Source organism: Ostrinia nubilalis, chromosome Z (genome assembly GCF_963855985.1).
Source record: "Ostrinia nubilalis chromosome Z, ilOstNubi1.1, whole genome shotgun sequence".
NCBI classification, from domain to species: domain Eukaryota; kingdom Metazoa; phylum Arthropoda; class Insecta; order Lepidoptera; family Crambidae; genus Ostrinia; species Ostrinia nubilalis.
In genome coordinates, this window is record NC_087119.1 from 10,769,783 (window position 1) to 10,788,479 (window position 18,697).

The 18,697-nt window shown below is 37.2% G+C and overlaps 1 pseudogene; it reads right to left on the minus strand.

Moving 5' to 3' along the window:
* The window catches only part of LOC135086859 (putative odorant receptor 69a), a 31,562-nt pseudogene extending 24,865 nt beyond the window's left edge, over positions 1-6,697 (minus strand).
* Between the last annotated feature and the right edge of the window lie 12,000 nt (positions 6,698-18,697).

The window sequence follows — 18,697 nt, forward strand, 5'->3', positions numbered from 1 at the left end:
GGTACCTAGTTCGACTTTTCAAGTTATTTTAAAATGTTCAGGATCGAGAGGCAACTCTTAACGCCAGAAAAAAATTAACAACTATTTTAGTTTTTTTTTTAATTATTAATCATACCGCTGCAAATGTGGTGAGTGAGATGGGTACAGTGGCCACTTGAAGCTCGATCGGACGCGCCCAGCGAGTCATTGCTATCAGCATCATGCGCCGGAGCCGCGGCGACACCGCTGGCCAATCGCTGAAGTACATTGACGTGCACACCTGATCGCTCTAAAATTAGAATAACATCACAATTGGTACTTTGAAAAATCATAGCTTTTTCTTGAATCTTAAGAGCAAAATCTTCGTAATTTATTTCTAAGTGTATGTAGGTACTGATTTATTTCATCTTAATCTTCGTGTCATACCTATAACCCTATAAATAATGGAGAAGTTTCATGATGTTGAAAACATACTATTTCACTGAATGGGATTAAAATATAGACCAAAACTAAAAAGACGGTTAAGTTTTTTTTTAAATCCATCAAGAAATGGCTGAGAAATTAATTATTTAATTGCCTACATATTTTCGCATGGAACTCAAACATAGGAGGTGCGTTGAATTCACGCCACTCGTTCTAATTTCAACCACAATTCTTACCACCCCGGGCACGTTGTCGAGAATTAGACACTATATTATGTCAAATTCTTCTTCTTTTTGTATATGGCGTATATGGCCAGATCTAGGTTTATGTCAAAAAAGGTTACAAAATAATTTTACTAAGAAAGAATATTGTGTGAACCTAGTTGAAAAATTAAAATCTACTAGATTTCAAAAATTTGGATCTGTCAATAGCACTGGACCAAGGGTGATTCACTGTTTGTACTTCGAATGAGTGACGTGACGTCACCGATCAAATGGCGCGACATATTTGTTATGCGCAACTTTGGGGCTCTGTAACTTCTTTATTTGTAGATATATTTTCATGATTTTTTCACAATTATTATTGGTTTCATTTATATTTTCAAGCTTTATTAACAGAAAATAAGAAATTGGAAACTTCTCCATTAGGGCGAATAGTGGTAATTTCCCTTCTATGATCTGAGGGCGGATCTTAAATTCACGAACTACGAACGACGCACGATCTCAATTGGAGTTACACAGTAGGTAGGTATTATTATTAACTAGTGTTAAAAACTCACAGAAATACCACACGTGACGTATTACGTAATTACTAAATTACTGTTTTCGTCCTTTGCCCTGCGTTTAATTACAATTCTAATTACCTACTTGAAATGTTGCAATAAAAATGGCCTAAGATAGGTAGCTAAGTAATACATTATTATTATTCTGTGATGATAACACTGAAAGCCGCTGTTTTGGCAGATCTTTGAATTACATATTTCTTTTAAAGTCGTAGTAGCCTCGTAACGACACATAGGTGTGTATTCGTAACGTATTCACAGTAGGTAGGTATTTCATTGTATTATTAACTTACAAATTAGTGTTAACAGTCAGAATACCACGTAAAGAAGTACGTAAGTGTAATGAAACACTTATTAGAACTCAAAATTACTTGAAATGTTGCATTAAAATTAGTGATGGTCAACTCGAGTAAGTAACTCGAGTTAACTCGAGTTGGGCGTAACTCGAACCCACTCGAGTTGAATTCTCTCTGACTCGAGTTCGTATCGTAAACCGAATGGAACCGACATGGACCGAAGATTGCCGATCATTTGAGTGATGAGACTATAGTTCCAAAATACTGAACTGTCCTATGCATGACATTGACAGTGGGGCGCCACCGTCAATACCGGATCGCTGGTTCCGATTTTTGCCATGTTGGAAACCATATAGTTGAACGATGGTAGCGCCCCCCTGTCATTGCGTTTGGCGAGACAGTTCAGCGTGGGTCATCTATATGTTCATTTGAAGTCAATTGAAGTTAACTTTAAACTGCCGGTTATTGTTGTAGATTTTCGTGTTTTATGTTCTGTTTTTGAAAAATGCCAAGTGATAATAAACATAAATATTTTTTTAAATTAAAATTCAAGCCAAAAACCCATGAATAAATTATATTATATTTCAAACAATAATTTTCTTTATTACTTTACTTAGTATGATTCTCCCAATACATTATAAATGATATTTTTTTAAATGTTAATGTGAATCTGAGCGAATAAACTGGTAAAAATAAGTAAAAAACTCACTTGTCCATCCAGTTAACTCGAGTTACGTAACTCGAGTTCAACCCGAGTTACGTAGATTTTAAATCGGGTTAAATCGAGTTTTGTTTTTCCCGAGTTGGCCCATCACTAATTAAAATGGTCTAAGTTAGTAATAATAACACTGGAAGCGTGGTCGAGGCGTGAGCGAGACAGACAGATCAATGTGCGAGCGCGTACGACTACTCTACTGAATGAACGAGCAGCGGAGTGGCCCAGCTGTGACGCGTAAAATAGGGACTAAAGAAAATTTAATTAAAAAATTATCTTTATAAAAATATAAATTTTTTTTTTTACTTTATAATTTTCACACATTTCTACTTAACCTGTTAAAAATTTTTCGGTGATAAAAAAGTAGTGGTGTATATCAAGACAAGTCGTTAATTTTTTTTTTAATTATATTGCTAATAAAATACAAATATTTTTTCAAAAATATTCTGCATAAAATATGTAGTATGCGTAATATGGATAACCTTGAAGTGTCATACGGATCGTTCGAGTGGTTTTAGATCGAACTTTTTCGATTGTGAACTTCTGAGATTGCACAAACGCGTAAACGGTGTAATAGTCAAAAACCTAACGCTACCCTCTGAACGATATTCGAATTATTTTTCGAATATGAACTTTTTTTCGATTGCTTGAGAATCGTCCCGTTCGGCAAATAGTTCGACAAATAGAGGATTTGGTCTACGCTACTCCCGCTGGCCTGACTTGATGGGGAAAATGAGAATTAGGGGAATAGGGGATGATTAAGTCCAAACAAATAAAGCATGTTAAAATACTCATACCTCGCTTTTTACTAAGTCTCCGCAGTAACAGTACATATAATTTTGTATCAGATAAAGACAAAACACGCTAAACATGAAAGAGACTTCGAAGGAGAAGAATTCTTTCTGAAACCAATACAAGTAGGGTTTAAGTATCATCATGATAAGTCCGTATTACGAATGAAAGCTTAAAATTAGTTTCGATAAATATAAAAATTGTCGCTTTTTAGGGTTCCGTAGTCCTGACAAGGAATCCGTTTGCAAAACATGAAAGTTTAAAGTGCTAATTTTTGTTCGAGTAGGGCGGCTTGAGAAATCTGGAAAAATTCACAATAAGTAATAGTGCTTTTTATGAACTTTCCAGGACAACTTAGTTAGTTTTAGAGTAATAGTCGTTTATCTCATGTATTAGAAAATTTAATATCTAGTTAAAATTACTTGAAAGAAAATATTAAAAATGACTAGATGAAATAATAGGCTAGTTTCCTTAAAAAAATTTTTAGTCCGTCATGTTTATAATCGAAAAATATTGGACACGTATATTTTTATTTGTCAATCAAACAGATAATTACAAAGTTATGGTGCGTTGAAGTTCCGCGCGACGTCACAGTGCTGCACTTTTAAGCACTCATTGACGTCACGGGCCTCTTCTTTTGAACATTAGCGCGCTTTATCTCTTTAAATTTTCATTAGTTTGAAAAAGTGAAAAATACGTATAGAGTATTTTTTGATAAGTTAACTGACGGACTAATTATAACTCTTGCTTTTATACCCAGGAAACATTCCTATTCCTTGCTTCTGATATTGTTAACGACGGACTACTACGGAATCCTACACTGCGCGTGGCACGACACGTTCTTGGCAAATTTTTTGATTTATTGGATTTCAATGCTTAGACTGAAAATCCATCCATTGTAAGAATATAGTCGTAGATGCATTTCTAGAACGAATAAATAACTACTTACATTGCTCATTTTATAGACATTCAAGCTGATGCACGTTGTCACAATAAATAAATGGAATGCTATACCCCATTTGAAAGCGTCACTCACTTTCACAACCAATCTGAAACGAGCCACGTGAACATGAAAATGTGTTATAGTTAGGACAGTTTTTAAATAAATTTCGATATTGCAGGTTCTTGCATGATTAATGAAATTATGGAGGATTGTTAATTAAAATTAATCAATAAAATAAAAAATGTTTTATTACCGATTGACAATTTGATAGCGCCGAACATAGTAAACGAATTCCTCGTCTAAGCTTCTGTCTAGAACATCTTTATATTGAAAATGACGCTGAGCTCCACCGTTGTCAAACAAATGCTCCAAGTGATATCTTATAATTCTCAGCTGAGTTGCAGCGCGGGCGTAGTAGCACGCTACACTGCAGTCTATACTGAAGTGCCCGAATCCAACCCAGAGGAAGGATCCCACAGTTTCCTGAATGGTAGCGATTATGTACCTATTAATATGAATGATTTGGTTAAAAACAGAACAAAAACACGAAGTACTATTTAGTCCGATATAAGAAACTTACTGTGGCCACGGATTAGTAGCAAACGGAAAATACGATGAGGGCATAGCAGTGTCATCCACAACTCTGGTGACAATAACTGAAGCCACCCAAAAAAACAAGCATACCATCAGCGCTACGTACGTGATTTTTATACACAAACCAATGTGATGTTCATTTTTCTTGATGATATCTTCATCTTCCTTACATTTTGTAGCAAACATAGGATCTAGGAACGGAATTAAATGTTGAATAAAAATATTACAAGCACTTTTCCCACCTCTCGTTCCCACCACTGCAACTCCGGTGTAGCCAGGATAGCTTGACCGCCAATAAAAACTTAACTATCATTATAATTAAGCTAAAACTTAGTAGGTTAAGAGTAATTACCATTGGTAAATACCCTTAACCGCCACCTTAAGCACCGCCTTACTCTTTCTGCATGACCCGTGGTTGACTGGCAGAGAATGCCATCCAGCATTAAGTCCGCCACAGTGCATTGTTAGTTTGTGTGCTGAAGTTTAAATAATAATAAATAAATAACCGAATGCAATAAGCACCCATAATGATGAAAAATGGACGACCATACTAAAGCAAGTTATTAAAATTTATTTTTAACTAGCTTTCCGCCCGCGGCTTCGCCCGCGTGGAATTTTGTCTGTCACAGAAAAACAATATCGCGCGCGTATTTGCTCACCGTTTAGACCTACCCTGGACTACGACAAACATTTTAAAACCAAAATCAGCTCAATCGGCCCAGCCGTTCTCGAGTTTTAGGTAATCAGACTAACGAACATCAATTCATTTTTATTTATAAAGAAGATAGAAGATAGATAGATTATAATTTCTAGTAACTTGAATAAAAAGTAGCGAATTAGATTTACAATGGTGAAACACTATTCTTACTGTTAACAATATCTCAGTTAGGAATACACTTCATTTAAAAGCAATTACAAATAGAATACTTCATACTACAATATCTAATAGTATGGAGAACCACTCATCATTTCAGCCATAGGACGTCCACTGCTGAACCCTCTACCCTAGGCTTCCCCCAATGATTTTCGTAATGGCCGGTTGGTATGACTGCATCCAGTGCATTCCTGGTACCAGAGTAAAAAATACAAATGAGTAGGTCATCTTCATAGAAACGCACCGAGCGCGGTTTGTATGTGAGCGCGCCAATATACGTATGCGACGCGCACGCACACACTGACAAAATTCGGCGCGACTGGCTCCCCGCTCCCCTGGCTAGCTAATCCCCGCTAAATTTTGTCAGTGTGTGCGTGCGCGCCGCATACGTGTTGGCGCGCTCACATACAAACCGCACCCGTGCGTTTCCTATGAAGATGACCTACTCATTTATATTAACTCTGCTGGTACCTTTAAATGAGGTCGTCGATCGGTATACCTTGTGGGTGGACGTCCTATGCTGCGCTGTCAACCACTACCATTGAAAACCACTCACCTTTAATTAAATCATGTATTTCATCTATACTCTCACGGTGCATGTAAATTGTGATGATTTTTACAACCGTGTTTAACATTGTTAAACAGAATAAGGCCACTTGCCAGTCAATTACGTCCCCACGTGTAACATTCTGCAAAAATATTCTGAATGTATAGGTAATAATTGAAGGTTTTCCAGAAATTACTAATTTAGGTAAAAGTCCTTTCTAAAAGCCTACTTGCAAAAATAAAATGAGTTTAAGTTTAGGTAATAATTTCTGAAACTGTGAAAAAATAATTTGTGAACTGTGTCTAAATCCTTAAGGTTTGTTAATCCATTTCACATGATCCCGTTTTTTTAACCGACTTTTTGAAGTCTAAGTACTTTTAGGTTGCAGTACGCAGTAACCTGTATTTTGTAAGAACATTTTTTACAAATGTACTGACCACGTTCAGTTGTAACATCAAGGTAAGTTGACTAAAAGGCGATAAATAAAATTATGTAATTACTAAATACATTTATTAGTTTCAGTGTTTGTGATTAATAAACCTCCCAAATCAAATTTTCTTACCATGTAGAAGAAAACGCAATGCTGGGCAGTGTATACCTATCGACATGTATAATATCATTAGAACTCTGTACACGTCGTGGCATATACCCAGAAGGCGATTTTTAGTATGTAACTTGTAGATTCCAGTCCACACCATCATTTTGGCCCTCAGTTCATCCATGTGCTCGGTCCTAAAAGAGACAACCATTTTGTTAGAATCCGATCGCACAATGAAGTGATCGTTACCTATTAAGCTTATAATTGAAAATTACTTAGTCCATAAATTATTAACCATAATTTTACGAAGGTCATAGTATAATTATACAATTAAGTTGTAATTGTATGCGCAAGCAATTAAGTATGGCTCCTGAAGAAATTAGCAGCGGTTATGATTAAAACAAAACTTAATGATATTTCCAACTGAGTTTTCGAAAATACAAGCAAAATCTATAGTTAGTTCCTCAAGACTTCTTCAGGTTTACCTAGGTACCTGTACAGTCTGCGCCAAATGCCAGTTGATGCTGACAATAGAAATCTCGTTCACAAACTTCCAACGCACTAAAGCCCGGTCGCCGAGCACGTAGAATTTCGTCCAATGACCCCCAGCGTCCTATCCTTATCGCTCGCGCGTAATTCTGTTGCTGGCAACCCTAGCAACGACACTTGCGCTGCCCCATCTCTTCACGTGGATGTCGTGAGAATTCTGTACCCCCAGTGAAAAGGGATCTAACTCGACTTAGATCAAAATTGACTTTATAACATAATGTGAATCTCTGAAAAATTAGCTATTTTTGTATCTAATCGGTATGTTTCTACGACGTATAGAAAAGAAAATAATTTTGTGCCAAATGATACAAGTAAGGCTTTGTGAACCAATTTTGAGTTTTCTTTCGTGTATATTGATACATGTCTACTTTTAACAAAGTGTACCGGAGGCTCCTTTCACTTTTTTATTGTGTCAAGAGGTACGACTCGTGTTACTACTTTTTACACGATTGAAGTTGTTTAGATTGAATTTGTGATTAACAATATAAGATGACTCATATTAATATACACAAAAAAAACTATGTATTGTTGGTTGGTGAAAAAGAATGTAACTTAATTTATAGCACAAAAAGAAAAAGACAAATGATTATTTATTTTGTGTATAATGATTCAATTAGACTAATACCATTAACCACAAAAGTTTCGTACATGTGTAAAATGTTATCAGTTACTGAGATCAAAAACATTTGAAAATCGCAACTAATGATTTGGTTAATTATTTGGTGTAAAATGATATAACTTAGCCCAATTGTCAGATTAAAGGAAAACATAATGCGTAGTTTATAAATCAAAGAACTTTAGTTAATAGTTTTAATAAATAATGGTTAACATCTACTAGTAAAACATATAATTGAATTCATAGTGCCTAACGTTGTCAATAAAAGTACTTAATAAGTGCATTATAGAATTTACAAGAGCTCCAACTACCAGAACTCTTTATAAACAAAACTCATCACCTTAGACAACAAATTGAACTGGGCGAGTCATGTCGAGAACAAAATAAAAATGGCCTGTATAGCATTCCATCAGTGCAAGAGACTCATTGGTAGTAGATGAGGTCTCAACCCAAAGATAACACTGGCTCTACACGTCGGTTATATGGCCCTCTTACACATATTGTTATAGATCACTTGTGTGGTGGCACAGAACACAACTATCAACAGCAAGATCAAAACTCCAAAGCCTGCAACGCCTAGTAAGCATAGCGGCCACTAGTTGTATGAGAACCACTCCATCGACATCACTTGAGTACCTTCTAAATCTCAGATCTTTAGACCTCATCATTCAGGAGGAAGCGCAAGCAGCCGCTCTAAGACTTAAAGGTAAGAACGGCATATAGAAGCAAAACAAGGAGACAGGACATTCCACGATCCTGCACAAAACCCTAATAAAAGAAATACCTCTCACCGAGGCACCTATCGGCAGAATTCCCTGTGTTAACTCTTCGACTGAAGATATAATATCCAGCTTACAGCGGAAACGCAAGATTGCTCTGGAATCAATGAAGTTAGGATATTACACTGACGGCTCCAAAACCCAAAAAGGTACGGGAGCTGGTGTCTTCTCGAATTACCTAAATATACTAAGAATATCAACAACACTAGATAAACACAATACAATTTTCCAAGCAGATTTCAATCAGAGCAGCACAGGCGGTTGCAACCATAGACATCCGAGGTCTGAATATAAAAATAATCTCAGATAGTGCAAACAATACAAAGCAACTTAATATACTACATTATAATACTTATATTGGAATGCCATGACGCGCTCCTAAGTCATTGCAGATGCAAATGGCGTTACCCTGCACTCCTGAAGTGGATCAAAGGACACAGTAACTCCTTGGGCAACGACGCAGCAGATGAACTGGCCAGAAGGGGATCGTACACGACGGTATTTGGTCCGGAACAATTATAATGCCGATACCATAAGCACAGATCAAGACCTGGCTGCGCTCCAAAATAGAAAAATAACACCACACAGAATGGAAAGATTGTGAAAGATGTAGGCAAACAAAAGATGCAGTTGTGGATATTATATCGAAAAAGTTAAAGACTCATAAGACTAAACAGGGACAACATCCGCAAGGTCCTAAGTGTAATAACAGGTATGTTAAACAAACACCTACACAGTATAGCTGTACAGACAGCCTGCTGTGCAGAAGATGCATGGAGGCAGAAGAAAAACCACAGCACGTGCACAAGGAGTGCAGAAGCGTAGCAGATCAACAGGCTCAAATTCTCCAATCACCAGGGTCGCTGCAGAAGGCCTGTAGAGACCTAGATAGGCTGCTGCTACCTGGGGGGATCTGGAGCGGTTGGAATAGGAAGATCAAATAGCGCACAATGGTCTAATCAAAAGGTTAAGTGCAATATTCGATTGCCCTGCAAAACTAACTACGTAAGTCCTTATGAATGGATACTATGTATAAAGTAAATAATTATGTAAATGGCATATGTTGCTGGACTTTGTCTGCTTAGCTCGCAAGTATAACATGTCTTGTTAATCATGTCTCTATTGATTTAAGAAGATTCCCGTCTTAGGCAGTTCGATTTTTTCAAGTTATTTATGATTTAAGAAGAGGCTGACAAGGGTGGCTTAATATCTTGCGCTGCTTCTTTTCAGCACTGACCTATTTATGTCCCAAAATAAAAGTAGGGTTCAAGTGATACTAGGACGTGTTAAAGGGCTTTTTAAAAGCCTCTTTGTTGAAAACAAATGCATTTTATGACTTTACTTTTATATTATCCTTCTGTAGCCAAAAAGCAATCAATATAGCCTGACATCATCATCTCTGGTCCAGAGTTTGATTCCTAATAAGTTAATTGTAGAAAACAAACTTTTCTCTGTCTCCTGTCTAATTAGTTGATGTGAAACCATTGTTGTTTCTGGTCTTTATTACCCAATTGCTTCAACTAATACTTACTTTAAAATAGGAGATAATGTATGTAATTTAGGCCGATATCATTCATGGTATATGGTGTAATAATTAATAAAATAGTAGTTTCAGATCAGAATAAACATTTAAGGAGTAAATAATTAGAATCCACTCTAAAATTCTAGCCTTATTCCTTTACAATCGCCACTTATATCACTTTACACAGAATTATTAGGATACTTAGATCGCTATTATGTTAGTTAGATCAGTTTACACATTTTTTTTCTCATCACAAAATTGGTGTATATTGATATAAGTAGAAATTTTTGGACGATTTACCCTAAATAACCTGAAATAATGATTCCTCATAGTGTAATTACTAATGTTTGTTTTACAACTTTTTCTAAAATTAAAGAAACAAAAAAATATCAACAGAAATGGCGTAAAATGTATCACTTTACACTTGTTAGCGGGTGGTCAATTCAGTGTGGTGTAAAATGATTTATGTCCCATTACATCACTTTACACGAATGTAAAGTTGCCGTGCATGGCGATATAACTGGTTTTTTATTTAATTACGAAAAAACTACATGCTATATTTCCCAAACTGGCACACTGCCTAATTATATCTAACATTACCTTTCACCTAAAAATATTTCACCAAGTTATCTCTAATAGCGACGAAGCAGGATTTTTTTTAACTTCAAATGCGATTTCCCAAAAATCACCATTTTCGACTTAACTCCGTTTTCACTGGGGGTACAGAATTCGCTGCTTGCTGCTGCAGCTGTCTTTCCCAAACTTATTATCAACAGAAATGGCGTAAAATGTATCACTTTACACTTGGTAGCGTGTGGTGGTGTAAAATGATTTATGTCCCATTACATCACTTTACACGAATGTAAAGTTGTCGTGCATGGTGATATAACTGGGTTTTTATTTTATTACGAAAAAACCACATGCTATATCTGTACCCCCAGTGAAAAGGGATCTAAGTCGAAAATGGTGATTTTTGGGAAATCGCATTTGAAGTTAAAAAAAATCCTGCTTCGTCGCTATTAGAGATAACTGGGTGAAATATTTTTAAGGTGAAAGGTAATGTTAGATAATTATGATTAGGCAGTGTGCCAGTTTGGGAAATATAGCTTGTGGTTTTTTCGTAATTAAATAAAAACCCACTTATATCACCATGCACGACAACTTTACATTCGTGCAAAGTGATGTAATGGGACATAAATCATTTTACACCACACTGAATTGACCACCCGCTAGCAAGTGTAAAGTGATACATTTTACGCCATTTCTGTTGATAATTTTTTGTTTCTTCAATTTTAGAAAAAGTTGTAAAACAAACATAAGTAATACACTATGAGGAATCATTATTTCAGGTTATTTAGGGTAAATAGTCCAAAAATTGTTACTTATATCAATATACACCAATTTTGTGGTGAGAAAAAAAATGTGTAAACTGATCTTACTAACATAATAGCGATCTAAGTATCCTAATAATTTTGTGTAAAGTGATATAAGTGGCGACTGTAAAGGAATAAGGCTAGAATTTGAGACTGAATTCTAATTATTTACTCCTTAAATGTTTATTCTGATCTCAAACTACTATTTTATTAATTATTACACCATATACCATGAATGATATCGGCCTAAATCACATACATTATCTTCTATTTTAAAGTAAGTATAGCTGAAGCATTTGTGTAGTAAAGAACAGAAATTGTAATGGTTTCACATCAACTAATTAGACAGGAGACAGAGAAAAGTTTGTTTTCTACAATTACCCTATTAGGAATCAAACCCTGGACCAGAGATGGTGATGTTAAGCTATATTAATTGCCTTTTGGCTACAGAAGGATAAATAAAAGTAAAGTCATAAAATGCATATGTTTTCAACAAAGAGGCTTTTAAAAAGCCCTTTAACACGTCCTAGTATGACTTGACCTACAATTATTTTGGGACATAAATGGGCCAGTGCTGAGAAGAAGCAGCGCAAGAAATTTAGCAACCCTTGTCAGCCTCTTCTTAAATCATAAATAACTTGAAAAAGTCGAACTGCCTAAGGTGGGAATCTTCTTAAATCAATAGAGACATGAATTAACAAGACATGTTATACTTAGTCTTGCGAGCTAAGCAGATAAAGTCCAGCAACACATGCCATTTACATAATTATTTACTTTATACATAGTATCCATTCATAAGGACTTTCGTAGTTAGTTTTGCAGGGCAATCGAATATTGCACTTAGCCTATTGATTAGACTATTGTGCGCTATTTGTAGTTTATCTTCCTATTCCAACCGCTCCAGATCCCCTCAGGTAGCAGCAGCCTATCTAGGTCGCTACAGGCCTTCTGCAGCGACCCTGGTGATTCGAGAATTTGAGCCTATTGATCTGCTACGCTGGTGCACTCCTTGTGCACGGGCTGCGGTTTTTCTTCTGCCTCCATGCATCTTCTGCACAGTAGGCTGTCTGTAACAGCTGTATTGTATAGGTTAGGTTAGGTTAGGTTAGGTTAGGTTAGGTTAGGTATGTTTCGACCATGAAGTACCTGGGACTGGTCCTCGACAGCCGGTGGAACTTCAAGGCCCACTTTAGATATCTCGCCCCAAAACTCATGAGGACGGCAGCGGCACTATCTCGCATCATGCCGAATTTGGGAGGCCCGCACATGGGGTGTCGTCGCCTCTTTGCCGGGGTCATCCGATCCATGGCCTTGTACGGCGCTCCTGTGTGGGTAAACTCCCTACACATACGGGAAAACCTGACGGCACTTCGGAGGCCGCAGCGTGTGATGGCGATAAGGATGGTGCGTGCCTATAGCACTGTCGGCAGAGAAGCAGCTTGTGCGCTTGCTGGTACCCCTCCCTGGGAGCTCGAGGCCAAAGTGCTGGCGGAGGTTTACCACCACACTGCTGCCGCAAAGCGCAGCGGTAACCCGCCGGCACCACGGGAAGTCGAGCACTGGAGGGAGGAGGCCCGCAACACTATTGTGGACGAGTGGTCGGTCTGTCTGACGGAGCCCAGCGCGGGTCACCGGACGATCGACGCACTGCAGCCTTATGTACGAGAGTGGATGGAGCGGCGCGGCCGATCTCTCACTTACCGGATGGTGCAGGTGTTGACCGGGCATGGCTGCTTCGGTAGATACCTGCACAGGATCGGTCGTGAGAGATCGGCCGACTGCCACCATTGTGGCAACAGTGACGACACCGCAGAGCACACCGTGGAAGTGTGCAATGCGTGGGCGCCGCACAGGACAACACTCCGTGCGGCGATTGGACAGGACATTACGCTGCCGGCATTGGTTAGGGCCATGGTCGGCGGCGACACCGGCTTTGACGCAGTTCGGTCATTCTGCGAGACCGTTATGGCCGAAAAGGAGGCGGCTGAAAGGGACAGGGAGGATGATCCCTTCTCTGATCCCATACGCCGAAGAAGAGTCGGTCGAAGGCGGCGGGCTTTTGCTCGCCAGCCTTGATGCTAGTCATTGTTTCTGGTCATAGAGTAGGTTAGATGGTCGCCGGCGGACAGGCTTTCTACACCTGGTCGCCGGCTTCACTTGTATATAGAGTAGGATAGTTGGTCGTCGGCGGACAGGCATTCTACACCTGGTCGCTGGCCTCAATTGTATAAAGAGTAGGTTAGTTGGTCGTCGGCGGACAGGCTTTCTACACCTGTAGGCCTAAGATGCGCGTCGCGATAAGCGGTTATCATGCCAATTTATCGATTTTGCCCATACATTTTGACGTCGATAAAAGTTATCACGGCGCGCATCTTAGGCCTACTGGTCGCCGGCCTCAATTGTATATATTATGGTATGTAAATAGTTTCTGTACAGTCTGTACATATGTTCCTAATGTACATAATGACACTGTACATACTGTAAATATAGTCTCCGGGTCTAGAGGTGAAACCACCCATTCACCTCTACAGAGTAGGCAGTGGTCATGAGTTGGGTCTGCATTTGCGGACAAACTGTGTTGGTAGGGGCAAGCGGGAAAGGCTTGGCTACACCGTCATCCCCACCACACAGAGAGATGGAGACTGGTGGATTTTTAGTGGGTAGGCCCCGCCCTTCTGGCGGGGAGAGCCCCACATAACCCGTCGCCTGACCCAGCGGCGGGTATGCAGTTTTATGCATTTTTACCACCTTAAAAAAAAAAAAAAAAAAAGGTTAGGTATGTTTAACATACCTGTTATTACACTTAGGACCTTGCGGATATTGTCCCTGTTTAGTCTTATGAGGCTGCGGGAGAACTTTTTCGATATATCCACATCTGCATCTTTTGTTTGCCTGCATCTTTCACAATCTTTCCATTCTGTGTGGTGTTATTTTTCTATTTTGGAGTGCAGCCAGGTATTGATCTGTGCTTATGGTATCGGCATTATAATTGTGCCGGACCAAATACCATCGTGTACGATCCCCTTCTGGCCAGTTCATCTGCTGCGTCGTTGCTCAAGGAGTTACTGTGCCCTTTGATCCACTTCAGGAGCGCAGGGTAACGCCATTTGCGTCTGCAATGACTTAGGAGCGCGTCATGGCATTCCAATATAAGTATTATAATGTAGTATATTAAGTTGCTTTGTATTGCTTGCACTATCGGAGATTATTTTTATATTCAGACCTCGGATGTCTATGGTTGCAACCGCTGTGCTGCTCTGATTGCATTCTGCTTGGAAAATTGTATTGTGTTTATCTAGTGATGTTGATATTCTTAGTATATTTAGGTAATTCGAGAAGACACCAGCTCTCGTACCTTTTTGGGTTTTGGAGCCGTCAGTGTATATCCTAACTTCATTGATTCCAGAGCAATCTTGTATTTCCGCTGTAAGCTGGATATTATATCTTCAGTCGAAGATGTGAACACAGGGAATTCTGTCGATGGGTGCCTCGGTGAGAGGTATTTCTTTTATTAGGGTTTTGTGCAGGATCGTGGAATGTCCTGTCTCCTTGTTTTGCTTTTATATGCCGATCTTACCTTTAAGTCTTAAAGCGGCTGCTTGCGCTTCCTCCTGAATGAAGAGGTCTAAAGATCTAAGATTCAGAAGGTACTCAAGTGATGTCGATGGAGTGGTTCTCATACAACTACTGGCCGCTATGCTATCGAAAATCCCAAAAAAAGTGCCTTTACGACCCATCATTTTTGATAAGCTAAACAGAATTCATCGTGAAAATTGGGATGTAAATAACATTTGATTTTTTAGTACAGATACTATGGTAGTAAAGAACAAGTAAACATACATTTTTGGGCGTATAACCTTACATTTCATACCAAAGTCTAAATAATTTGTCCTTTACGCCCTTAGATTATCTAAACAAAAATATTTTAAAAATCTACAAAGAGAGGATATTAAAATAACTGAAAAGGTAAATTTATTAGATGTTTCTTATTGTATTTAAGTATGTGCGCTTGGAACAAACGAAAGAAATAAAAAATCATCAAAAATATGTAATAAAACTATTTTAGAGTGTAACATTTATGTGATTTGTACATATAAAATGATGACATCTACCCACATCGGGTAAAGTAATGTTGCTTTTTATTATTTCTCATATTTGAAGAAAGTAGGTATTTGTCAGGGAAAAAGATAATTTTATTTAAAAGATGATTTAAGAAAATGAAAACATGCTATAAAATAACGTATTACCTAATTAATATAGGATAGTCATCATAAAAATTGAAAAAATGAAAAAGTTACATTTGTTAAGAATATTATAAAAAAAAGTCACCTTACTGTAGTACCTCAACGGCCGGTTCACGCATGTCTCCGTTTTACTGTTTCGTTTTATCGTGTACGTTTTTTTTTCGTCAAGTAAAATAACATAAAACGGAACAGTAAAACGGAGACATGTGTGAACCGGCCGTAAGGTGTCATTATTTTGTATGCACATTGCACAAATCACAAAAATGCTACATTTTACAATTGTTTTTAATGATTTCCTAGTAATTTTGACTAACGCCCTCGGTCAAAACCACTTTTGAGTTTTGACTGTAATAATTATAATAAATAAGTATAGTTTCTAAAGTTATTTGGATCAGCTAATAAAATATAACTAGCAGGAAAAATATTTACACAACATGGGAAACATAGGGTCAGTTGAGACTTCAATCTACTAAAAAGCGTGAATGCACTTTTTTTCGAAGTTATATTTTTATACTACAAAATAATTGGCTTTTAAAAACGGTATTATGTAGGAGTAAAGTAAGTGGATGTGCTTTACTGGAATGAAAAACTTCCTACTTGTAATCTTACTTACTTAACCTTCCTACTTTTGTACCAAGTTCAATAACATAATTTCTAGCTACTATGAATAATAATGTTTAATCTATTTAGAATTTAGAATAACTAGTTTGGTTTTCTTTGTCCTTAATAATTCTATCCTATCTGCATTATCATAAGGTCAACTGGTTCACAGATTGCCCTATGGAATTAATTGGTTTCGGCTTTTCGTAAAAAGTAGACATTTAAGAAGATTTATTTAAAAGCGTCATAATATTTATTTTCTAAATTCGCTCTTATATCGGAAATGGTATCTTCCAGTTCGAAGATATCAAAACTTCTGCTTAAATAGTTTCTAAAATTGTGTGCATTAAATTATGAAGCTACGAAAAATCATTTAATTTCAATAAAAACAAACATAATTCATTTAAATATGTGAAGAAATGGTATATTACATATCAAATACCGTAAAGCTTTAAATATTTAAGCTAAATTATTAATTTTTCCTTGCATAATACTTTACATGGATGTTCCGTTTACGACCTATGAAAACCTATAAAACTATGTAAATTGTCATTTATTACCTTGGTTTTGTAGTTTTGTAAAATAAAAATAGACTTACGTCCTGAGCAACTTGCCTAGGACGAATATTTGAGGGGCGTAAAGGTCTTTTTAATGTAATTTTGAGGGCGTAAAGGAAATCTATCTCAGTAAATACAGCTCTAGTCCAATTTTTCAATACCTCTTCGGAAAATGCTGTGAATTCTAAGCACTTTCTTCTTAGGTCATATTTTAATAGCTCGAAAAACAAAAAAGTTACTGTCGAATAAAAAAATAAAAAATCGTTTTTTGCTTCTCCTGAAAAGTCGTACTTTGTCCTTTACGACCTTTGAGCCCAGAGGTATCGATATGTGATGCAATAAATAAATGAAACAGATAATTACCATATTGAATACGTGGACTTACGACGTTGAATCTGGACATAAAACGCCATGTCTTTAGGCGTAAAAACCATTTTCAATTACGAGAGAGTTTTACGTCCTGGCTTAAAAAAATGTATTGTTGATACATCTTAGCAAAAATACCAAAAACAAGCGTTCGGTTTTTACACTGTTTATAAACAGACGAAACGAGAACTTTCTTTCGAAATTCAAATCTCGGTATGCGCTCGGTATGCAAAAGTCGGGGGTGTCGCGAATGTGCCGAATGGACGTCGGTGGCCAAGTGTTAAAAATGACAAAACTGATTGAATTTGAGTGACCGTCATTTACGGTCAAATTGTTCAAAAACTGTCGGCCGTTTGGTGTAGTGGTTCAGAGCGGACTACTATGCCGAGAGGTCCCGGGTTCGATTCCCGGCCGGGCAGAAATTGAAATGATGAATTTTAATTTCTGTGACGGGTCTGGGTGTTACTATCATACTATGTATAATATTTATGTATTTAAAAAAAAAGTATCTAAGTAGTATATCCGTTAAGCTAGCACCCATAACACAAGCATTAAGTTGCTTACTTTGGGGCTAGCTGGCGCTGTGTGAAATTGTCCAAAGATATAAAAAAACTAAAAAAAACTAGTCAAATTGTCATTTTCAGTCAGTTTGATTTGAAATGAAAATTATATTGTATTAAACCAGCTTTTGCCCACGACTTCGCTCGCCCGAAATTAACGTAACAGATCATTATGATTATTAAAGTTTCAAAATTATTTAAGTAGTTTTAAATAAATTAAATCTACTAATCACAAAACAACACACATTTTTAACCTATTCCATTCACAAAGTATTTTGTTTGTCTAACTAAATAAAAAAATACAATCACAAAACTAGATAGAAATTCTAAGTAGGCAGATGTAATTAAACTGGGTACTGTAGGTGGGCAGCCCTATCGCATGTTGTCATACTGTGACGTACCGCGCGACTGTTGACATTTATTTCAAAAATATGGCCGAGTTGGAATACTGTATAGATAGTATTACCGTGGCTAAACGATCAATATCAGCCTCAATGGCACCTGTCAATGGGCTTCAATTAAAATTATCATCAATTGGCTTCAATCGCGTAAATTCGATTGACAATCGCTTCAATGCCTTTGTAAACGATCAAATTTCAATTGTCAATCACGTAAAATTGACAATCACGATTGATCGTCTCGGGGCCGCTTAAAAGTAGCGTAAAGAATGCATACTCAACATTTAATGAGTCTTTAGCTGACGTTCAACGGTACAAATCATAGCTAGGTTACCAAATAAAATGGACCTATCCGAAAATTCAATGTTTCCAGCTTACATACATTTAGTACAGTCACAGTCATGCATGACACTCATGACTTGATAATATAATAGCAAGTAAAGCCTAAAACCAATGTTTTCCATGAATAACTTTAAATAAGAATGCAATTTACGAGTTCATTTTAAGAGTTTATTATTTAATTAAAAAAAATTAACACTTCTAAATGTGTGGCTGGCATACATTTAGTATGGAGGCTGAAACATTGAATTTTCGGATAGATTCAGTTAATTCTGTAACCTTTTATTGATACCGTTTGAAAGAGCTCGTGAA